Here is a 25,565-nt window from a genome sequence, read left to right as displayed (position 1 = left end):
CTGGTCCGCATGACTTGTCTACCTTCAGACCTTTCCCAAGAATCTCTTCTCTAGTTATGATAACACGACGCAATTCAGGACCCCTGACACCTGGAATTCGCACCATACGGGTAGTGTCTTCCTCCATGAAGACTGACACAAAATACTTATTCAGTTTATCTGCTATTTCCTTGTCCCCATTACTATCTCTCTAGCACCATTTTCCAGTGGTCTGATATTCACTCTCGCCTCCTTTTTACACCTTATGTATCTGAAGAAACTTTTGGTATCCTCTTTAATATTATTGGCCAGCTTACTTTTGTATTCCATATTTTCCTTCTTAATAACTTTTCTAGTTGCCTTCTGTTGGTTTTTGAAAGCTTCCCAATCCTCCTACTTCCCCCTATTTTTTTGCTGTATTACATGCTCTCTCTTTGGTTTTACATTGGTTTTGACTTCTCTTGTTAGCCATGGTGTGTCACCTTTCCTTTAGAGTACTTTGGGATGTATACATCCCGTGCCTTCTGAATTGCTTCCAGAAATTCCAGCCATTGCTACTCTGCCATCATCCCAATCAATTCTGACCATCTCCTCTCTCATGCCTCTGTAATTATGCTTCCTCCACGGTAATAGTGATGTATCAGACACCACCCCTCCCCAACCCCTGTCCTGAATGTTGTCAAACATCTAAAATTAGCTGTTGCTACTGAATATAGGAAAAACTAGAGAACCAACCAACACCCCAGCTGTGGCATTAAAGATCTGTACTTCCATATGGCAGCACCCTATGCAGGGTCTTTCAGTGAAGACACAACCTCTCATGAATGAAGTGAAAGAAACTGTTATTAATGGTCCTACTAAAAGTAATGTTACTTACAAAATACCTGCCCTGTTTGGGTCCCATTGGGTCTGCTTGGCTCTGAACAACACACTTGGTCCAGCTGAAAATTGGAAGAAGTCCCTTCTTGCCTATCTTACTTGTCACATCTGAACAGTTGAGACATTGGAAACACTGCTGAACATTAGCAGTAGTGGGATCAAATCTGAACTGGAAAACTAGATCCATAACCTGATCTGTACCTGTCAGCATAACCCTGCAGCCCTCATTGCCACTTGTATTCATTTTCAGAGGTAAGCATGATGGGTCATACCTCAGTGCCCCATGAAAGGTATATGGCACTATATCTTTGTAGATGTATTTTCTCTTACAGTCATGTGGAAGCTACTTTAGGAAGAAAACCCAGTTCAGACTCATTTCTTTGGAAGCAGCTCTATTTCTATCTTTGATATCTCTCTTTTTTTTCTTTTCAAGAGCCTGACCTGGAGTTACATGCTGACTTTGGTTCTTTGCGGAAATGGGACCCGCTCTCGGGGCCTCACGACTGGCCACTTTTTGATATGCCAAGGATGCGGCCTAGAAGACTAACGCGCCTTCAGAGTGCTGGATTTTCGTGGCCCTGGAGACAGGCAGATTCAAGGCTGGTGCTTCTACTGCCTGATGCATCATGGGAGACGGATGATCGTAAGCAGCGAGCTGGCTGCTGGCTGAGTGCTCAGAGACCCGAGTTCTTTGGGCACAGAGCTCAGAAGAAGCGATGCAACAGTGAGCTGATTTGTTATGTCTCCCCTCTCACTGTGAAACGGGGACACCTCTTTTTCACTTACTAAGGAGAGAGAAAGCCTGTGGTACATCGAATACTGGGTGAATGAATAGTTTTTGGGGTACTGCAAGTCTGTGTCTTTATTGATGCTTTGCTGCACGCTTGAGAGCTTAGTAGGGGGTGCCAATGCTTCTTTTGCTGTGGGCGAGGGTCATTGCTTTGCTGCTGCTTGTTCGTGGGAGAGGGAGGTGAGGGGAAGCTTTGAGGTTCTAACATTTAACTGTCATTCATTCTTTGGGGCACTCCTCTGTTGTCATGGATGTTCGCAAAGAAGAAGAATTTCAGGATATATACTGTATACATTTCTCTGACATTGAATGTACCTATTGAAACCTATTGAAGATATGCTTCTGGTTTTTAATCTGAAATTTTTTATTTAAGAATGAGCTACGTTTGTAACAAGATAGAAGATCCAAGGGCACAAATAAAACTATATATTATCTAATAGCTGTTCAGGAGGTTGCGAAAGAACTGAGATTGGAAATTAAATATTCCAGTTGGCTTACCTTTAGTAGTGAAAGACAAAATAGAAATGCTGCAATTGGAACTCTGGTGATAAAGGCAGCATGAGGTCTTAGCTCAGAAAGTCAAAACATAGATTCAGTTTGGGTGGAATTAAGAAATAAGGAGGAAACTTAGCGCACTGCTAATCAGGGATAGTATCATAGCTGCAGAAAAGGAGGAAGCCATGGAGGGATTTTCTACTGAGTCATTGTGGGTTGAAGTCAGAAAGAGGAAGGAAGCAATAACTCTGCTGGGTGTTTTTTATAGACTTTCTTCCTCCCCAGTAGTAACTGAGACATCGAACAGCAGATAGGGAGGCAGATTCTGGAATGGTGCAATAATAATAGGGTTGTTGTGATGGGTGATTTTAACTTTCCTAATATTGTCTGATATCTCCTTAGAGCAAAGGGTTTAGATAGGGTGGAGTTTGTTAGGTGTGTTCAGGAAGGTTCCCTGATGTAATATGTAGATAAGCCAACTAGAGGAGAGGCTGTATGTGGGACTGGGAAATGAACCTGTTCAGGTGTCAGATCTCATGGTGGGAGAGCTTTTTAGTGGCAGTGATCACAGCTCTGTCTCCTTTACCATGGTGCTGAAGAGGGATAGGAACAGACAATTTGGGAAAATATTTAATTGGGGTAGGGGGAAATATGATGCTATTAGGCAGGAACTTGGGAACATAAATTGGGAACAGATGTTCTCAGGGAAATGCACGGCAGAAATGTGGCAAATGATCAGTGATGGTGTTCTACATTGGTATGTTCCATCGAGGCAGGGAAAGGATGGTAAGGTAAAAGAATCATGGCATACAAAAGATGTAGAAAATCTAGTTAAGAAGAAAAAAAAAGCTTATGAAAGGTTCAACAAACTAGGTACTGTTAGAGCTCTAGAAAATTACAAGGGTGCCAGGAAGGAGCTCAAGAATGAAATTAGGAGAGCTAGAAGAGACCATGAGAAGGCCTTGGCAAGCAGGATTAAGGAAAATCCCAAAGCATTCTACAAGTATGTGAAGAGCAAGAGGATGAGCAGTGTGAGAATATGACGATTCAAGAGTGAGAGTGGAAACATGTGCATGAAGCCGGAGGAGATAGCGGAGGTGCTCAATGAATACTTTGCTTCAGTATTCACCAGTGAAAAGGACCTTGGCTGTTGTGGGGATGACTAACAGCAGACTGAAATGCTTGAGTGTATAGACATTAAGAAAGAGGATGTGCTGGAGCTTCAGAAAGGTATTAAGTTAGATAAGTTGCCATGACGGGACGAGATATACCCCAGGATACTGTGGGAAGTGAGGGAGGAGACTGCTGTGCTTCTGGTGATGATCTTTGCATTATCAATAGGGACAGGAGAAGTACCAGAGGATTGAAAGGTTGCAAACATTGTTCCCTTGTTCAAGAATGGAAGTAAGATAATGCAGGAAATTTTAGACCAGTGATTCTTACTTCAGTGGTGGGCAAGTTGTTGGAGAGGATCCTGCGAGGCAGGATTTATAAGCATTTGGAGAGGCATAATCTGATTAGGGATAGTCAGCATGGTTTTGTCAAGGGAAGGTCATGCCTTACGAACCTGATTAAGTTCTTTGAGGATGTAACAAAACACATTGATGAGGGTAGAGCAGTGGATGTAGTGTATATTGATATCAGTAAGGCATTTGATAAGGATCCCCATGTGAGGCTCATTCATAAAGTAACGTGGCATGGGATCCAAGGACACCTTGTTTTGTGGATCCAGAATTAGCATGCCCAAAGAAAGCAAAGGGTGGTTGTGAATGGTTTTATTCTGCATGGAGGCCGGTGACCAGTGGTTCCCGCAAGGATCTGTTCTGGGACCCCTCCTCTTTGTGATTTTTGTAAATGACCTGGATGAGGAAGTACAAGGGTGGGTTAGTAAGATTGTTGATGACACAAAAATTGGGGGTGTTGTAGATAGTCTGGAGGGTTGTCAGAGGTTACAGCGCAGCATTGATAGGATACAGAAGTGGCAGATGGAGTTCAACCCAGAAAGTGTGAAGAGGTTCATTTTGGTAGGTCAAATTTGAAGATGGAATATAATATTAATGGTAAGACTCTTGGCAGTGTGGAGGATCAGCAAGATATTGAGGTCCATGTCCATAGGACACTAAAAGTTGCTGCACAAGTTGACAGTGTTGTTAAGAAGGTGTTTGATGTGTTGGATTTTATCAATCATGAAATTGAGTTCAAGAGCCGTGAGGTAATGTTACAGCCATATAAGACCTTAGTTAGACCCCACCTGAAGTAATGTGTTCATTTCTGGTCACCTCACTACAGGAAAGATGTGAGTACTATAGAGTGAGTGCAGAGGAGACTTACAAGGATGTTGCCTGGATTGGTGAGCATGCCTTATGAAAATAGGTTTAGTGAAGTCAGCCTTTTCTCCTTGGAGCTCCAGAGGATGAGAGGTGACCTGATAGAGGTGTATAAGATGATGAGAGGCATTGATCGTGTGGATAGTCAGAGGCTTTTGCCCAGGGCTGAGATGGCTAGCACGAGGGGGCATAGTTTTAAGAAGCTTGGAAGTAGGTACAAGGGAGATGTCAGAGGTAAGTTTTTCACACAGAGAGTAGTGGGTGCGTGGAATGCACTGCCAGCGAAGGTGGTAGAGGCTAATACAATAGGATCTTTTAAGAGACTCTTAGATAGGTACATGGAGCTTAGCAAAATAGAGGGCTATGCGGTAGGGAAATTCTACGCAGTTTCTAGAGTAGATTACGTGATCAGCACAACATTGTGGGCTGAAGGACCTGTAATGTGCTGTAGATTTCTATGTTTCTATATTTCTATGAAACATTGGTAGGAGTTACCACAAGACCTCCAGACAGTAGCGATAATGCAGCGCATGTAATTAGGAAATTAAAAGTATGAGGAACAAAGACAATACCAAATCATATGGTGTTTAATCTGTATTAAAACTGGACAAATCAATCTTACAGTGACAGTGTGAAGATGAAATTCTTGGAAAATATATTGGGAAACATAGCAGTAACATCAAAGCTACGCAAGTTCTTTGTACCTGCTTCAACAGAAGAAGACGTAACTAATCCTTTGCGACATATTGGAGAAAACAAGGTTTATAATGAGTGAGGAAGAAAGAGAATTCCATAAATTAAGAGGACTAAAAACTAGTACAGTAGTACCCAGGATACAACAACCTGCATCCTGCAGATACCACTTTCCAAAATTCCACACATTCCAGAAAAGCTCTCACGTGTTGTAAGGTAGCAAATATAATATATTCCATTGGTTACCAAGGAGGCGGGGGGATGACGGAAAATGAGCAACATGGAGCAGATCACCTGACATTAGTAGAAGCAAAGATATTATTAATGTAATCAGGTTGAATATCATTTTTTTATTGTTAAAGTGCTTATGTATTCACCTTGGTAATGCTAAAATAGCTGTCTGTGTCTTTAAGAGAAAACAGTGATGTCATTTTGTATGGGTGCAGTAGAACAAAGAGTTGCCATGTTCTAGAAAGGACGATGTTCGAATGCTTTTCCCAGGTTTGGTGAGGAAAGATTTTTGTGAGTAAATTGATCAGCGCTGGGTAGCCTGATTGTGAAGTTCCTCAATTAGCCTACTAGCATGAGCGGGGAGGACTCATTTTAAGGTCCAGCCTGTATGTGTTTGAAAGTAAAGCACATGTATGCCAAATATTTATCACTACTGTATTGGTTTTGTATATTAGCAAAATGGAGGGCTATGCGCTAGGGAGATTCCAGGCAGTTTCCAAGGGAGGCATGGGATCCAAAGGGACCTTGCTTTGTAGATCCAGAATTGGCTTGCTTACAGAAGGCAAGGAGTGGTTGTAGATGGGTCATATTCTGCATGGAGGTCAGTGACCAGTGGTATGCCTCAGGGATCTGTTCTGGGACCCCTACTCTTCGTGACTTTTACAAATGACTGGATGAGGAGGTAGAGGGATGGGTTAGTAAATTTGCTGATCATACAAAGGTTGGGGGTGTTGTGGATAGTGTGGAGGGCGGTCAGAGGTTACAGCGGGGCATCAATAGGATGCAAAACTGGGCTGAGAAGTGGCAGATGGAGTTCAACCCAGATAAGTGGGAGGTGGTTCATTTTGCTAGGTCAAATATGATGGCAGAATATAGTATTAATGGTAAGACTCCTGGCAGCGTGGAGGGTCAGAGGGATCTTGGGGTCCAAGTCCATAAGACACTCAAAGCTGCTGCGCAAGTTGACTCTGTGGTTAAGAAGGCATATGGTGCATTGGCCTTCATCAACCGTGGGATTGAGTTCAAGAGCCGAGAGGTAATGTCACAGCTATATAGGATCCTGGTCAGACCACACTTGGAGTACTGTGCTCAGTTCTGGTCGCCTCACTACAGGAAGGATGTGGAAACGATAGAAAGGGTGCAGAGGAGATTTACAAAGATGTTGCCTGGATTGGTGAGCATGCGTTATGCAAATAGGTTGAGTGAACTTGGCCTTTTCTCCTTGGAACGGTGGAGGATGAGAGGTGACCTGATAGAGGTGTATAAAATGATGAGAGGCATTGATCATGTGGATAGCCAGGAGCTTTTTTTTCCAGGACTGAAATGGCTAACACGAGAGGGCACAGTTTTACAGTGCTTGGAAGTAGGTACAGAGGAGATGTTAGGGGTAAGTTTTTTACGCAGAGAGTGGTGAGTGCGAGGAATGGGCTGCCAGCAACGGTGGTGGAGGCAGATACGATAGGGTCTTTTAAGAGACTCCTGGACAGGTACATGGAGCTTAGGAAAATAGAGGGCTATGGGTAACCCTGGGTAATTTCTAAAGTAAGTACATGTCCGGCACAGCATTGTGGGCCGAAGGGCCTGTATTGTGCTGTAGGTGTTCTATGTTTCTATGTTTCTATACTGCGTATGTAACAAGGGTGTTGTCTGAAGTAAAACTGAGATTGTAATAGTGGGAACTATTTTTTAAATTTATTTTGTTCCTTTTTATTTTGATACCCTCTTTCTGCAATAAACATCTAAAACGGGTAAAGGAATTTAAGACCCAAAAAAGAATTTGTTGTTTTATGTGTTTATTTTTCCCCAGGCTACATTAAAGCACAGTAAATCCTGTAAAAAATATTAGGAATTATCAGAGTTAACATGAAGGAGTAATTATGTTTGACAACTCTCTTAGCTTCTTGAACCTGTATTCAAGGAACCAGTGGATGTGATATACTTGGACACTATGATAGTTTGCCAAACAAAAATGTTATTAAGCAATCTTAGCACTTAGGATGGAGAGTAATATACTGTAAACTGATAAATTTTTGCTTTAGGGTCCTGGTGAGACTACGCCTGAACATTGTGGTAAGCCTGGTCCCCCTGTCTCCGGAAAGATACACTTCCAATAACTGGAGTACATTCAATATTCTCCAGATTGGTACCAACAATATGGTGAAACTTGGTTGTACTCTATTTATTGGAAGCGTATGAATCAAAGGCATGATTAAGTACTTCAAGATGTACAAAGGCAAGAAAGCACAAACCACATGCAACTCAAATGCAGTTTGGTATTCAGTCATATCGGTAGTAAATGCTTGGACCGAGCATGACTTATTCCCTACCAGTACTGAGGAAGTTGTTGATGACAATGTGGAAGCCGCAACCTTAGAAGCATATGGAATTAATGAAGGCAAGTGTAATGAGTATACAGTAGCTAGGCATTATGTTCAGTATATGGCCTGTTCCTGTGGTGTACAACTTTGACACTTTTGATAATATGATACTTTTGGCTGGTTATCTAAAGTGGGGGTGCACTCTTTGTGTTGTTGAATCTGCTCTTCTATGTTCTCCTGGAACACACACTCAAGGTTTATAATGCCATCCAAATGCCACTCTCCCTTATGCTTTCTTAATACTTAAAATGAAACAGGAGAAGACCCATCGGTCCATCAGGATCATCCCTTTGACTTACAGTAAAATCCTCTCTTCTTATTTGCCTGTACTTGTGAGTCTTATTGTTTTTCTTCCACCCATCAATACCCTGTTGATTATTTAACAAATACTAAGGGTTCATTTACAGTGAGCAATTAGACTACCAACCTGGCTTTGGGATGTGGGAGAAATCAGACAGAGCAGTGGAAATGAAGAGAACACGTAAACTCCACACAGACAGCACCTGGAGACAGGATTAAACTTGATTACTTAGAGCCGTGTGGCAGCAGCGTCACTACATCACTGTGTCACCCCAATATAAGACACAAGATCGAAGTAGGAATCTAGCCCTTCTATCCAGTACTGCCATTCAGTATGATCATGGCTAATCTGCCTATTTGTAGCAGCTATCCAGAGTCCTCAGTTCCCTGATCTTTGAAAAACTATCTCACCTCCTCCTTGAATACTCTTGTGATCTAGCTTTCACAATCTTCTTGGGTAAAAACTCCCAGAGATTTAATTCCATTATAAATTACAAGATATTCAAATTTAACTAATTTTTAAATGATCACATCCTTAACTTGTAACTATGTTTCCGATCAACTTTGGCCAACACCCCTCTCATGCTTCTATAATTCCCCGTATTCCACTGTAACTCTGAATCATTTGACTTCAGCTTCTCCTTCTCAAATTTCAGACCGCAACCAATCGTATCATAATCACTGCCTCCTAAGGGTTTCTTTATCTTAAGTTCACTAATCAGATCTGCTTCATACACAACACCCAATCCGGAATTAGCCTTTCCCCTAGTGGGCTCAACCACAAGCTGCTCTAAAAAGTCATCTCTTAGCAATTCTACAAATTTTTTCTCCTGGGATCCAGCACCAACCTGATTTTCCCCAATGCACCTGCGTATTGAAATCCCTCAGGACTATCGTAACGTTGCCCTTTTGACATTGTAATGACATCTCCATTGTAATTTGTTGACAAAATCCAGGCTACAGCTCACAGACCTGGATACTATTCTCATCAGAGTCTTTTTACCCTCGTAGTTTCTTAACTCTACCACCCCAACAATTAGCCTGGTGAAAATTTTCTGCACTGTCTCCAATGTTAATATATATCCTTTCTTAGATAAGGGGGAACTAAGTTCACAGTCCTCCAGGTTGCTAGCCTCACTAACACCCAGTGTAGTTATAACCCAGTATAGCTATAACAATACTTGCCTATTCTAAAACTCCAACCTCATTGCAATAAGGGACAACATGCCATTTGATTTCTAAACCACTTGTTGTACCTGCCTGACAACTGTTTGTAACTGATCCACAAGAAACACTGGACCCCTCTGAATCCTTTGCAATAATGACTTCTCTACTTTAAATGTTCATGGGTCAGCAATTCCTAGATGTTCACTGGAGATACAAGGCTTTGAGAACAGTCTTGAATACTGTATTAGAATTATTGAGTCATAAAGTTAAACAGCATGGAAACAGGCCTTTCGATCCAAATCATCCATGCTGACCAAGGTGCCCACTTGAGCTAATTCCATTTACCTGCATTTTGTCCATACCCCCTTTGACCTTTCCTATCCATGTACCTGTCCAAATATCTTCTCAACAATTGTAAATGTACCTATCTTGATCACATCCTCTGGCAGCTCATTCCATTCACCCACCACCCTTTGTGTGAAAACCATCCTACAGGTCCCTTTTAAATCTTCCCCATTTCATCTTAAATCTGTGCCCTTAAGTTTTAGACTCCCTTACCTTGGGAAAAAGATTGTGACTATCTATCCCTCATGATTTTACAAACCCCTCAGGCTCCTTCACTCCCGATTAAAACGCCCTAGTTTATCTACAGTTATAGAACATAGAATAGTACAGCAGATTACAGGCCCTTCGGCCCACAATGTTGTGCCGACCCTCAAACCCTGCATCCCATATAACCCCCCACCTTAAATTCCTCCATATACCTGTCTAGTAGTCTCTTAAACTTCACTAGTGTATCTGCCTCCACCACTGACTCAGGCAGTGCATTCCATGCACCAACCACTCTCTGAGTAAAAAACCTTCCTCTAATATCCCCTTTGAACTTCCCACCCCTTACCTTAAAGCCATGTCCTCTTGTATTGAGCAGTGGTGCCCTGGGGGAGAGGCGCTGGCTATCCACTTTATCTATTCCTCTTATTATCTTGTACACCTCTATCATGTCTCCTGTCATCCTCCTTCTCTCCAAAAAGTAAAGCCCTAGCTCCCTTAATCTCTGATCATAATGCATACTCTCTAAACCAGGCAGCATCCTGGTAAATCTCCTCTGTTCCCTTTCCAATGCTTCCACATCCTTCCTATAGTGAGGTGACCAGAACTGGACACAGTACTCCAATTGTGGCTTAACCAGAGTTTTATAAAGCTGCATCATTACATCGCGTCTCTTAAACTCTATCCCTTGACTTATGGAAGCTAACACCCCATAAGCTTTCTTAACTACCCTATCTACCTGTGAGGCAGCATTCAGGAATCTGTGGATATGTACCTTGAGATCCCTCTGCTCCTCCACACTACCAAGTATCCTGCCATTTACTTTGTACTCTGTCTTGGAGCTTGTCCTTCCAAAGTGTACGACCTCACACTTCTCCAGGTTGAACTCCATCTGCCACTTCTCAGCCCACTTCTGCATCCTATCAATGTCTCTCTGCAATCTTCGACAATCCTCTACACTATCCACAACACCACCAACCTTTGTGTCGTCTGCAAACTTGCCAACCCATCCTTCTACCCCCACATCCAGGTGGTTAATAAAAATCACGAAAAGTAGAGGTCCCAGAACAGATCCTTGTGGGACATCACTAGTCACAATCCTCCAATCTGAATGTACTCCCTCCACCACAACCCTGTGCCTTCTGCAGGCAAGCCAATTCTGAATCCACCTGGCCAAACTTCCCTGGATCCCATTCCTTCTGACTTTCTGAATAAGCCTACCGTGTGGAACCTTGTCAAATGCCTTACTAAAATCCATATAAATCACATCCACTGCACTACACTCATCTATATGCCTGGTCACCTCCTCAAAGAACTCTATCAGGCTTGTTAGACATGATCTGCCGTTCACAAATCCATGCCGACTGTCCCTAATCAGACCATGATTCTCTAAATACCCATAGATCCTATCTCTAAGAATCTTTTCCAACAGCTTTCCCAACACAGACGTAAGGCTCACTGGTCTATAATTACCCGGACTATCCCTACTACCTTTTTTGAACAAGGGGACAACATTCGCTTCCCTCCAATCCTCCGGTACCAAGCCCGTGGACAATGAGGACACAAAGATCCTAGCCAGAGGCTCAGCAATCTCTTCCCTCACCTCATGGAGCAGCCTGGGGAATATTCCGTCAGAACCCAGGGACTTATCTGTCCTAATGTATTTTAACAACTCCAACACCTCCTCTCCCTTAATATCAACATGCTCCAGAACATCAACCTCACTCATATTGTCCTCACCATCATCAAGTTCCCTCTCATTGGTGACCTCGGTCACTTCCACAGCCTCCAGGCACATCTTCCCACCTTTATCTCTAATCGGTCCTACCTTCACTCCTGTCATTCTTTTTTTCTTCACATAAATGAAGAATGCCTTGGGGTCTTCCTTTACCCTACTCGCCAAGGCCTTCTCATGCCCCCTTCTTGCTCTTCTCAGCCCCTTAAGCTCCTTTCTTGCTTCCCTATATTCCTCAATAGATCCATCTGATCCCTACTTCCTAAACCTCATGACTTCTTCCACCTGACTAGATTTTCCACCTCACTTGTCACCCATGGTTCCTTCACCCTACCATTCTTTATCTTCCTCACCGGGACAAATTTATCCCTAACATCCTGCAAGAGATCTCTAAACATTGACCACATGTCCATAGTACATTTCCCTGCAAAAACATCAACCCAATTCACACCCGCAAGTTCTAGTGTTATAGCCTCATAATTTGCCCTTCCCCAATTAAAAATTTTCCTGTCCTCTCTGATTCTATCCTTCTCCATGATAATGCTAAAGGCCAGGGAGCGGTGGCCACTGTCCCCCAGATGCTCACCCAGTGAGAGATCTGAGACCTGACCCGCTTCATTACCTAATACTAGATCTAGTATGGCATTCCCCCTAGTCAGCCTGTCCACATACTGTGACAGGAATCCATCCTGGACACACTTAACAAACTCTGCCCCATCTAAACCCTTGGAACTAATCAGGTGCCAATCAATATTAGGGAAGTTAAAGTCACCCATGATAACGACCCTGTTATTTTTGCACCTTTTCAAAATCTGCCTCCCAGTCTGCTCCTCTGTATCTCTGCTGCTACCGGGGGCCTATAGAATACCCCCAGTAGAGGAAGCTCCCTTCCTGTTCCTGACTTCCACCCATACTGACTCAAAAGAGGATCCTGCTACATTACCCACCCTTTCTGTAGCTGTAATAGTATCTCTGAACAGTAATGCCACCGCTCCTCCCCTTTTTCTGCCCTCTCTATCCCTTTTAAAGCACTGAAATCCGGGAATATGAGAATCCATTCCTGCCCTGGTGCCAGCCAAGTCTCTGTAATGTCCACTACATCATAATTCCATGTATGTATCCAAGCTCTCAGTTCATCACCTTTGTTCCTGATGCTTCTTGCATTGAGGTACACACATTTCAGCCCTTCTACCTTACTGTCTTTACACCATTTATTCTGCTCCTCTTTCCTCAAAGCCTCTCTGTATGTTAGATCTGGCTTTACTCCATGCACTTCTTTCACTGCTCTATCACTCCGGGTCCCGTCACCCTTGCAAATTAGGTTAAACCCTCCCGAACCATGCTAGCAAACCTACCTGCAAGGATATTGCTCCCCCTAGAGTTCAGATGCAACCCATCCAATCTGTACAGGTCCCACCTTCCCCAGAAGAGATCCCAATGATCTAAAAATCTAAAACCCTGCTCCCTGCACCAACTCCTCAGCCACGCATTCAACTGCCATCTCCTCCAATTCTTACCATCACTGCCACGTAGCACTGGCAGCAATCCTGAGAATGTCACCCTTGAGGTCCTGTTCTTCAGCCTTCTGCCTAGATCCGGAAACTCACACTTCAGGACCTCATCCCTCTTCCTGCCTATGTTGTTGGTACCAACATGTATCACGACTTCTGGCTGCTTTCCCTCTCATACCAGGATGTCGTTCACCTGGTCAGAGACATCCCGGACCCTGGCACCCGGGAGGCAACAAACCATGCGGGTGTCCTTCTCACATCCACAAAATCTCCTGTCTGCTCCCCTGACTATAGAGTCTCCAATGATGACAGCTCTCCTCTTCTCCGTCCCACCCTTCTGCACCACCGGGTCAGACTCAGTGCTGGAGGCCCTGCCACCGTGGCTCACACTTGGTTGGTCGTCCCCTCCAACAGTATCCAGGACGGTAAACTTATTATTCAGGGGAATGGCTACAGGGGTGCTCTGCACTACCTGTCTGCTCACCTTCACTTTCCCCCCTCTGACTGTCACCCAATGACATGCTTCTGACAGCCTAGGAGTGACTACCTCCCTGTAGCTCTCATCTATGACTGCCTCATTCTTTCTTATGAGTCAAAGGTCATCCAGCTGCTGCTCCAGATTCCTTACATGGTCTTCCAGATCGCCCAGCCGTATGCACTTCCGGCAGATGTGACTCTGCGGGAGAGGGGCGTTCCCCCAAGACTGCCACATCTCATATGCGAGGCACATCACCGTCTCAGGAGGCATTTTAAAGACTAACTCGAGCTAGCTTATCCTCTTCTTATTCTCTTCTTATAACTCAAGCCCACAAGTTACGCCAACATCGTTGTGATCTTTATTTGCATCCTGTCCAGCTTAATCACATCCTTCCTATACAATAGCAATTAGAATAGCATAATCAAAGTCCCCATCAGGTAGAAGATGCAAAGGCCTGAAAGTACATACCACTAGGCTCTAAGACAACATCTACCCTGCTGTTATAAGATTATTGAACGATTCCTTAGTATGGTAAGATGAAGATTTGAGCTCACAATCTACCTCAATAGACCGTGAAAATAAATCAGCCGTGATTGAATGGTGGAGCAGACTCGAAGGGAAAAATAGCCTAGTTCTGCTCCTATGTCTTGGTAAATGGCCTGTTATGGTCAATACATCAGGAGTAGTTTCACCAATGTCTTGATAATCTCAACTTTTGTACTCAATGCCCCATTTAATGAAGGCAAGCATGCCATATGCCTTCTTCACCTGTGTCAAGGTACTCTAACAATATCAGCTCCACAATGCTCCCCGGGGCTCTACCATTCACTACATCTGTCCTTCTCTGGTTTAACTCCCCAAACTGCATCACTTTGCACTTAGCTGAGTTAAATCCCATTTGCAGTTCCTTTGCCCATTTTCCCAGTTCATTTACATCCTTTTGTAGCCTTAGAATACCTTCTGAGTGCCATCTGCAAGCCTACTATTAATGCCACCTGTATTTCCATCCACACGATTAATACCAACAACAGGGGACTGAGCACTGATTCCTGCCTCCAGTATGAAAATCACTCTCTGCCTCCTAATCTCCAAGCCAATATTTTCAGCAATTTAGCTAGCTGTACATGAAGGATAGTGTGGTGTTCTAACCTTCAGGATCAGACTTACCAAGCAAGTCCTTGTTAAAGACTTGTTAAAGTCCTTGTAGACAATGTTTTCCCGCCTACCTCCTCAATCCTCTTAATTACGTCCTCTAAAAACTCAATCAAATTTGTGAGACTGATTTCCTCTTCATAAAGCAACGCTGACTACTCCTAATCAGTCTTTACATTTCCAAATGCTGTAGATCCTGTCTCTCAGAATCCCCACCAAAATCCTTCTTCCCATGATGTTAGGCTCATCAGCTTATACTTGTACTCTAATACCTTGGCCTGTCATTATAGCCCTTTTTATACAAAGGCTATGAGCTGTGTTGGCACGTGGCCAAGTAGTTAAGGTGTTGGTCTAGTGATCAGAAGGTCGCTAGTTTGAGCTTCAGCTGAGACAGCGTGTTGTGTCCACACTCTGTGAAGACACCGGTGCCAAGCTGTTTCGGTCCTAGTGTCCTTCCCTTGGACTAACATTGGTGGTGTGGAGAGGGGAGATTTGCAGCATGGGCAACTGCCGACCTTCCATACAACCTTGCCCAGGCCTGCGCCCTGGAAACCTTCCAAGATGCAAATCCATGGTCTCATGAGACTAACGGACCAACTTCTACTCTTATTACCAGTGCCAACGTACTAAAGATAATGATGAATTACATCATCAATGTCAGCCCTTGCTGAGAAGTGTCTCCATAGCATGGGAAATGGCTCATGTTCCTTAGGCTTCTATTTATTGTCATGTTATCCAGCTGGGACAGGTTCAGGACTGATATAAGAAGCAACATTTTCACTTAGAGGTTAGTGAGTTTTGAAATTCTTTACCCAAGAGGGTCTTAGAGGTTCAGACACTGTGTTTGTTCAAGACAGAGATTGATTTTCAATGCTGTATAACTTTATGACTCTATGATAGATTTTTGGATAGTGAGACAATCAAAAGATATGGGTAATATCTGAATAGCCCTTGCAGTCTCTACTTCTTATTTTCACTGTTGGCCTTACCACTGTGTTGGAAGTCCATGTTTGAGTTGAGGAGTTTCTTTCCGCTCTCCGTTTTAAGTTAAGCTGCTGGGCTGGTCGATTCCCTTGCTGAGGCTGTGTGGTTCATCTTACTTCAGAGAGTAAGCTGTCCATCACTTAGCCTGCCTTATTTCCAAGATTGACACTGTTCGTGTTTTTTTATTGACTGTTGACACATAAATTTGACAATAGTGATTGTGATTGAGAAAAAACAAATAAACCAATGTTTTGTCGACGTTTTACTGAATTCTCTCGAATATCCTATGCAGGAAATTTTCCAAGTAACTACATCGATTTACTTGCTAGTATGTACTGTACCTCCAAGCCTGCTAATTGTACATATGTTGAACAGATTCTGAAATGGAAGACATTGCAGTGAAATTGCTCGAGAACTGCCAGCCCTTTCCATGATTAAACAGTCCAGACCCACTTCTGAACACAAGCATCGTTAAGGGCGTTTTGCTGTTTTTTTTAGCAAACTTATTTATAACTAGCTTCTCAATAACTCACAGTATTCCTTCGCCAGTGATAATGGATTATAGATTAAAATCAAGTGCAGGGTATGATTAGTAAAAATTTAAAAAAAATTTTGCAGATGCTGGAAACATTTACAGTTTCTGCCACCTTCAACAAGATTTCAATAAGGGACACGTATTCCCTTCTCTTCCCTTTACAACATTTCAAAGAGATCGCTAACTTTGTGTCACACTGGTTCACTGTCTTGTCTTACCTGCAACTCCCTGTGCTACGACACTTTATCACACAATCTTAAAAGATGCAAGTCCTGTCCTTTCACCTCCTCCCATCTTAATATCCAATGACTCAGATAGCCTTTTCAGGCAAAGAAATGGTTCACTTGCACTTGCACCTCTTCCAATCTAATGTACAGTGTTTTGTTTTCACAGTATCATCTCCTCAGCACTGGAGAAGGCAAACCTGACGGAGTGACTGCTTTTGTAGTGCACCTGAACTATTCACATGAGTGACTTTGAAGCTCCCATTGCCACCACTTTAATTCACCATCTCACTCCCATTTGATTTATTGGTCCGTATCCTCCTGTACTGTTGCAGTGAGGCTCAACACAGGTTGGAGAAAAAGTGTCTAATCTTCTCTTTGGCACTTTTTGGACCTAATAGTGAATTTTCCATCTTTAGGTAATCCTTGCTTTCTGTCAGACTGTGTCAGTACTGGTTATTTCTGCCTGGCTCAGTTTATCTTTATTTTTTGTTCTCTTTCATTATCTGTTCTTTGTTTAAGGTGTGACCAATAGCCATGTTGCACAACCTCACTACTATCAATACAATGCATGGACAAAGGAGCATAATGTGTCCACAAATATAAGGCATCAGGCACAATTTATCCTTTTAGCAAAAACCGAGACAGAATGGAAGCAGAAATCAGAATCAGGTTTAATATCACCTTGGTGTGGTGGTGTAGTGGCATCCACACCGGACTTCGAGGCGAGCGGTCCTGGGTTCGAATCCGGCAAGCTCCTTGTGTGCTTTCTTGCTGGGTTGAGCATCAAGCTAGCACTTGACCTCAAAAAACACAGTAAACTGCTAAAGAACTGGCAAGGTTGCTTCGCAATGCACCACAAGACGTGGAGAGGAACAACTACATATGTATTAAATAGTTAAATTAAATAAATAGTGCAAATATAAAAAATAAGTAGTGCTGATGGGTTCAATGTTCATACAGAGGAAAGGGGAAGAAATTGTTGCTGAATTGTTGAGTGTGTGCCTTCAGGCTCCTGTACCTCCTCCCTGATGGTAGCAATGAGAAGAGGGCCTGTCCTTAATGATGGGGGGCTTTTATAATGGATGCTGTCTTTTTGAGGCTAGTGATTATCATGGGCACTGGTATAATTGTTGCCCTTTTGAAGCATGTCGGAGGTTCAGACTGTAGCAATGAGAGATTGAAAAGGTCTTTGATCACACTTGTCTTTTGGTTGGCACAGATTTTCAGAGCCCTACCAGGTAATCCACTGGGGCCCGTTGCCTTGCGAGGTTTCACCCTCTTGAAAGACAGAGAAGCAAGCAGCAAAATGAGACAAAACCAGAAGCAAATGTGCTTTCTTATTCTTGTCAGATTTAATTTTCAAGGGTGTCTACATTCTGTGTCACCATTCAGTACCTACAGCATAACTGTTGCCACAAGATAATACTTGCAGTGTTTTGGAATGTTGTTACTTTTGGAGTTATGTTAATCCGGGATGCTGGGAAGATCTGCTTGCAATGTCAAGGTAGAGACACTTTCTGATGTTGTATACACTAGATTCAGAAAATCATATGGAAGCAATCAGAACATATTACCTGAATCATGGAAAGATTGGGTTCTATAACAGGAAGTTCTCTGCAGGCTACCTTGGAACAAACAGCTTTAATAAGCAAAGATCTTCTTAGTGTCACAAAACTGCTCTTCTGACATATCTTTTATGACTATTAGGATGTAGAAATCTGGTTCCAGAATAAGCAAAAAAAAACCCTGATTTGTCTCCATAAAGATGTTTGATCTTCTCATAGATATATCTTCCTCATTCAATTTATGCAGTAAATTTGGACTATTTTAATGCTAGTGTTGCTAGCAAAACTAGCCTTTAAATGACTAACAGAATTTTTAAAGACAAGGAAGAGCCAACTAATCTAGATACACAAATGAGCTAAGGCACATTGTTAAGGGATATCTATGAGTCAGATGGGTTTGTGAAATAAGCTAGCAGTTTCAGAACACCATTGCATATTATAAACAACTTCTGAATATGAGAAATTTAATCCCTACTTTTTGTTTCCTGTCTATTCACAATTCTCCACCAATTAGTCATTTCAAGGCTGGTTTTGCTAACAGGTGCGGTGTGTCAGTGCCAAAAGCCTAAGCACAGCGGCAAATTAAAGGAACTTAGGGTCAAGTGGAGTGGCCATGGTTGGAATGTGCCATTGATAGAGTGGGAGGGCTTTGGTTTAAAAGGTGTCAGTGAGAACAGGTGGAGGCATAGATAAGAAGAGGTAAGCTTTTTTTTAGGACAAAGTAGGCAAGATGGAATATTCCTCCTGTCAGATACGGGAAATCTGGATACCTGACAGTTTCCATGATGACTGCATCCAAATTCAGCTCACAACTGACCACGCCAAGGAGTTGGATATACTCTTGGCGGGGGGGGGGGGGTGGTTGCTGAAGACATTATAGATTCTTACTTTTGAAGAGGTGATCACACCCAGAGTACAGGCTTCAGACAGTAGATGGGTGACCAGACCACCAGGAGAGGTAAGGGGATTAAGCAATCAGTGCAGGGTTCCCCTGTGGCATTTCCCTCAGCAACAAGTATTGGAAACTGCTGTAGGGATGACACATCAGGGCACAGCAGTGGCTGCCAGACTGGTAGCACTGTGGCCAGCTCTGAGGCTCAGCAGGGAAGGGTAAAGTCAGCCAGTGCGGTAGTGATAGGGGACTCAGTAGTTAGGGGGATAGACAAGATCGAGCTCTCGGTATTCTCAGGAGAGAGGGTGAGCAGCCAGATGTCGTGGTCCACGTGGGGACCAACGACATAGATAGGAGTAGGGATGAGGTCCTGAAGAAGGAATATAGGGAGTTAGGAAAGAAGTTAAAAAGCAGGACCTCAAGGGTGATAATCTCGGGATTGCTGCCTGTGCCACGAGACGTGGAGGGTAAGAACAGAAAGTTATGGCAGATGAATGCGTGGGTGAAGAGTTGGTACAGGGGGCAGGGGTTCAGATTTCTGGATCATTGGGATCTCTTCTGGGGAAGGTCTGACCTGTACAAAAAGGACGGGCTGCACCTGAACTGGAAAGGGACCAATATCCTGGCGGGCAGGTTTGCTAGGGCTGTTGGGGAGGATTTAATCTAGTTTGGCAGGGGGGTGGGAATCAGAATGTGAGTGCAAAGATTAGGGTAGAAGCACAAGGGCATGATGCTACGTGTTCTGAGTTGGTGAGGAAGGACAGGCAGGGGACAAGACATAAATGTAGCCAGTTAGAGGGGTTGAAATGTGTCTATTTCAACGTTAGGAGTATTAAGAATAAAGAGGATGAACTTAGGGCATGGATCAATACCTGGAACTACGCTGTTCCAGGTATTATTACCTGGTACTACATTATTGAAACTTGACTGGAGGGTTTAGGTGTTTTAAAAGGAATAGGATGGGAGGTAGAAAAGGTGGGGGTGGTGGGGAGTAGCATTACTGGTCAGGGATATTATCACGGCTATAGAGAGGGAGGACGCTGCAGAGGGAGTGTCCACTGAGTAGGTGTGGGTGAAAGTTAGAAATAGGAAGGAAGGAAGGGATTAATCACTGCGCTGGGAGTAGTCTATAGGCCCCCAAATAGCCCTTGGGACACCGAGGAGCAGATAAGCAGGCAGATTTTAGAATGGTGCAGGAAATAGAGGGTTGTAGTTATGGGCGATTTCAACTTCCCTCATATTGACTGGCACCTCCTGACTGCAAGAGGGGACAGATGGGGCTGAATTTGTCAGGTGTGTTCAAGAAGGATTCCTGACATGGTATGTGGACCGGCCGACAAGAGGAGAGGCCATACTGGATCTGGATCCGAGTAATGAACCTGGTCAGGTGGCAGACTTCTTGGTGGGGGAGAATTTTGGTGAGAGTGACCACAACTGCCTTAGCTTCAGCATAGCTATGGAAAAGGATAAAAACAGACAGTGAAAAGTGCTAACTATGAAGGAATGAGGCAGGAACTGGCGAGAGTAAATTGGAAACAGATGTTCAAGGGTGAAAGCACAGAAGTAATGTGGAGGAAGTTTAGGGACCATTTGTGCTGGGTTCAGGATGTTTGTCCCACTGAGACAAGGAAAAAATGGTAGGAAAAGGGAACCGTAGCTGACGAAACATGTGAGGCAACCGGTCAAGAGGAAGAAGGAAGCATATGTTCAATATAAGAAGCAGGAAGCAGGAGGGACTCATGAGAAACATAGGGTAGCCGGGAAGGAGCTTAAGAAAGGACTTAGGAGAGCTCAAAGGGGGCATGAGAAGGCCTTAGCATGTAGGATTAACGAGAACCCCAAGGTGTTCTATGTGTATGTGAAGAACAGAAGGATGACAAGAATGAAGGTGAGGCCTCTAAAGGACAAAGAAGGCAATGTGCCTGGTGGTGGAGGAGGTTGGGGAGGTCCTAAATGAATACTTTGCTTCAATATTCACAAGTGAAAAGGATCTTGATCAGGGTGAGGTCAAAATTGAACAGGCCTGTGTGCTGGACAATGTGGAGATTAAGGAAGAAGAAGTGTTGGATCTTCTTAAAAACATCAAGATTGATAAGTCCCCAGGGCCGGACATGATATACCCCAGACTGCTGTGGGAAGCACAAGAAGAGATCGCTGGAGCAGTAGCTATGATCTTTGAATCCTCTTTGGCTGCAGGGGAGGTGCCGGAGGATTGGAGAATGGCAAATGTAGTTCCCTTGTTTAAAAAAGGTAATAGGGAGAATCCTGGGAACTATAGACCACTAAGTCTTACGTCAGTGGTCTGCAAACTATTGGAAAGGATTCTTAAGGATAGGATCTACGAGCATTTGGAGAAGTACAGTCTACTCAAGGATAGTCAACATGGCTTTGTGAAGGGAAGGTCGTGCCTCACGAGCCTAATTGAGTTTTTTGAAGAGGTAACAAAAGAAATTGATGTGGGTAGGGTGGTAGATATGGTCTACATGGATTTTAGTAAGACATTTGACAAGGTCCCCCACGAGAGATTCATCCAGCAAGTCATGAGGCTTGGGATCAGTGGAACCTTGGCTGTTTGGATAAAAAATTGGCTTACAGGAAGAAAGCAGAGGGTAGTAGTGGAGGAAAGTATTCTTTCTGGAGGTCGGTGACTAGTGGAGTGCCACAAGGATCTGTCCTGGGACTCCTGCTCTTTATGAATTTTATAAATGACCTGGATGAAGAGGTGGAAGGATGGGTGAGTAAGTTTGCAGATGACACAAAGATTGGAGGAGTTGTGGATGGAGCTGTAGGTTGTCGAAGGTTACAAGAGGATATAGACAGGATGCAGAGTTGGGCAGAAAAGTTGCAGATGGAGTTCAATCCAGATAAGTGTGAAGTGATGCAGTTTGGAAGGACAAACCAGAAGGCTGAGTACAAGGTTAATGGTCGGTTACTTAAGAGTGTGGATGAACAGAGGGACCTTGGGGTTCAAATCCATACATCCCCACATGTCGCTGCACAGGTTGTTAGGATAGTTAAGAAGGCCTAAGGGATGCTAGGCTTCATTAATAGGGGGATTGAGTTCAAGAGTAGAGAGGTCATGTTGCAACTCTACAAATCTCTGGTGAGACCACACTTAGAGTATTGTGTTCAGTTCTGGTCACCCCATTATAGGAAGGATGTGGAAGCTATGGAGAGGGTGCAGAGGAGATTTACCAGGATGTTGCCTAGATTGGAAAACCAGTCTTATGAGGCAAGGTTAGCAGAGCTGGGGCTTTTCTCTTTGGAGTGTAGAAGGATGAGAGGGGACTTGACAGAGGTCTACAAGGTTATGAGAGGCATAGACAGGGTGGATAGCCAGTACCTGTTTCCCAGGGCATGAGTAGCAAACACCAGAGGGTATATGTGCAAAGTTAAGGGAGGGAAGTTTAGGGGAGACATCAGGTGTAAGTTTTTTACACAGAGGGTTGTGAGTGCCTGAAATGACCTGCCAGGGATGGGGTGGGGGGTAAAACATTAGGGGTATTCAAGAGCCTCTTGGACAGGCAGATGGATGAAAGAAAAATAGAGGGTTATGGGGTAGTGTGGGTTTAGTACTTTATTTGAGGAATATAAATGAATGGCCTATATTGTGCTGTAGTATTCTCGTGTCTAGTGTCTAGAAATTCTGTGGCTGCAAAAGAGACACCAGATTGGTGTGAAGTCTCCCATGTTCTAGGTCCAGGATGTATTGGAGCGACTGCAGGATACTGCAAAGGGGGAGTGTGAACATCCAGATGTCATGGTGCATGTTGCCACCAATGACATGGGTAGAAAAGAGAGAGAAGTCCAATGCAGTGAATATAGGGAGTTAGGAAAGAGGCTGAAGAGAAGGACCTCCAAGGTAGTATTCTCCAGATTACTCCCAGCGCCATGGGCTAGTGCAGGCAGGAATGGGGTGATAGCGCAGATGAATGAGTGGCTGAGGAGATGGTGCAGAGGGCAGAGATTCAAATCCTTGGATTATTGGAAGCTTTTCTGGGGAAGGGGTGTTGTGTACAAAAGGGATGGGTTGCATCTGAGCTGGAGGGGAACCAATATCCTGGCCAGGATGTTTAAGCTTGTTTTGCAGGGGGCTTGGAACAGAAGCACTGGGTCAGTAAGTGAAGGATTGGACAGGAAGGTAAATAACAGGGGAAAAGTGAAATAACAGATATGATAGATGGGTTAGTTTGAAGTGTGTGTGTATTTTAATGCTAGGGGTATTAAGGATCAGTACATGCAACTATGGGCCAGCCGGTGGTTTGGTGGCCTCAGCACTGGCCTTGAGTTCAAACCCAGCCGAGTCCCAACCTGGGTAGTAGCAGTATCTGTGCGGAAGAAAGGGCCTGGCAATCTAATTCCGTATCTTGCCATGAAAACCCAATGGACCCTATGGTTCATGAGGTCACAAAGAGTCGGACTCGATTAAATGATTGAACAACACTAACATGAAACTATGATGTTGTGGCCACTACAGAGACTTGGTTGCACTACTGATCAGGGACAATATCACAGCTGCACTCGGGGGAGACATAGTGGAGGGTTCAGACACTGAGTCCGTTTGGGTAGAACTCAAGCTAGGAAGGGTGAAAACACACTGCGATTGTATTCTACAGACCTACAGAACCCTCCCCCGCAATGGCCAATAGGACATTGAGGAACAGATATGTAAACAGCTAAGGAAATGTGGAAATATAATAATATTGTTGTCATGGGGGAATTTAACTTCCCTAGTATAAACTGGGATACTGGGATCTTCTTAATGCAAGGGGTTTAGATGAGGCAGAATTTGTTAAATGTAACCAGGAGTGCCCAAAGAGAGGACGGGGTGTACTGACCTGGTGTTGGATAATGAGCCTGGCCAGGTGACTGGTCTATCAGTGGGTGAGCAGTTGGGGAACAGTGATCACAACTCCTTAATTTTCAGGATAGTTATAGATAAGGATAGGTGTGGTCCTTGTGGAAGAGTTTTAAATTGGAGTAGGGAAAAATATGATGACATTAGGCAGGAGCTAAGCAGAGTTAAATCGGAACTTTTTTTTCTGGCAAGTCCACATCAGACATGTGAAGGGTGTGTACAGATCAATTGCATAGAGTACAGGAAAGGTATGTTCCTGTTAGAAGGAAGGACAGGGATACAAAGATAAGAGAACCTTGGGTGTCCAGAGAGGTGATGAATTTAGTCAAGAATAAAAAAGGAAAAGTAGACAAGGCTTCAGAAGTTGGATCAAACGAAGTACATGAGGAGTATAAAGAAGCCAGTAAAGAACTAAAGAAGGGAATTGCTGTAGGAAAGCCTGCAGGGGCCACAAAAACTCATTGGCAAGTGGGATTGAAGTGAATCCCAAGGCATTCTATACATATATCAGGAGCAAGAGACTAACTAGGGAGAGGTTGGGATAGTCAAGGATATAGAGGGAAACATTTGCTTGGATGTGGAGAATATGAGTGAGGTACATGATGGGCACTTTGCTTCGGTATTTACCAAGCAATAGGGCATGGAGGACCAGGAGATCAGTGCAGAGTGTATAAATATGTTAGGGTGTTTAGGGGTCAAAGAGGAGGGAGTGTTGAGTACTGTGTTGAGTTCTAATGAGTAAGATAGATAAGTCGCCAGGGCCTGATGGGATTTACCGCAGATTATTGAAGGAGGCAAGAGTCGAGATTGCTGGACCATTGACCAGTAATTTTGTATCCTCTCTAGGCACAGTTGTGGTCCTGGAGGACTGGCAAGTGGCTAATGTGGTACCTATATAAGAAGGGATCAATGAAAAATCCAGGGAACTTTAGACCGGTGAGCCTCACTTCAGCTGTAGGGAAATTGCTGGATAATTGAACAGGCTGAGTGGAGGTCCATCTAGGAAATTGACCATGTATGCCAATTTTCGCGCAACATCACCAAAACGACTAGGCTGGGCTTGGAATGTCAGCTCGCATTGGGTAATAGAATTTCTGCAGCTATCAGGATCACTAGACTACCTGCCTAGAGGTGGAATACTCAGTTCGTGTACAGACGCGTGAGCCTGTGGTGGTCCCAATGTGGAAGTCAGTTCTGGTCCAGGCCTGCGAGTCAGTTCTGGTCCAGGCGCGGGAGTGGGAGCAGTAGTGGCAGAGGTTTTCAGAGCAGCAGAAAATGTGGACCTGCGAGATGCTGGGAGTGGGACTGATGCAGCCAGAGGCTGCTGGATTGCATTGGCGAGAATGCTAATGGCTGGCAGTGGACACTGGATGTCTGCTGTGTGTTTGTGGGCGGTGGTAGTGAGAGTGGAGGTCGCAGACACCTGACTCTGATTGTCCAGGGTGAGCTGCTGAACAGTTGCAGAGGGGGATGATACCTGTTCCTCCGGGTGAAGCTGGGCTTGTTGGCACAAAATTATCTGCCTCATTGCTTCCGTAACTTCCCTCAGAACAGATTCCATCAGCTGTAGCTTATCCCCTGCCAGACCAGTGATCCTCAAAGCCAGTGTCAGCTGTTCTCTCTCTGCTGGGTCCATCTTTGTGTGGTCGAGACTTTCTGTCAAAGTATTCAAATATGGCCCAAGTGTGGAGATAAAGACTCTGAATTGGGTTGATAGTTCACAGACTTTAATGAGAACAGGATTTTAAGGAAAAAGAAAACAATAAATGCTAGGCCACACAAGGCCACTAACTAAAACTCTGAAATGGAAAACTAGATGGCAACTCCGCAGCTAAAATGA

Source organism: Mobula birostris, chromosome 7 (genome assembly GCF_030028105.1).
Source record: "Mobula birostris isolate sMobBir1 chromosome 7, sMobBir1.hap1, whole genome shotgun sequence".
NCBI lineage: Eukaryota > Metazoa > Chordata > Chondrichthyes > Myliobatiformes > Myliobatidae > Mobula > Mobula birostris.
The sequence above is the reverse complement of the archived record's forward strand: the minus strand, read 5'-3'. Positions refer to the sequence as shown.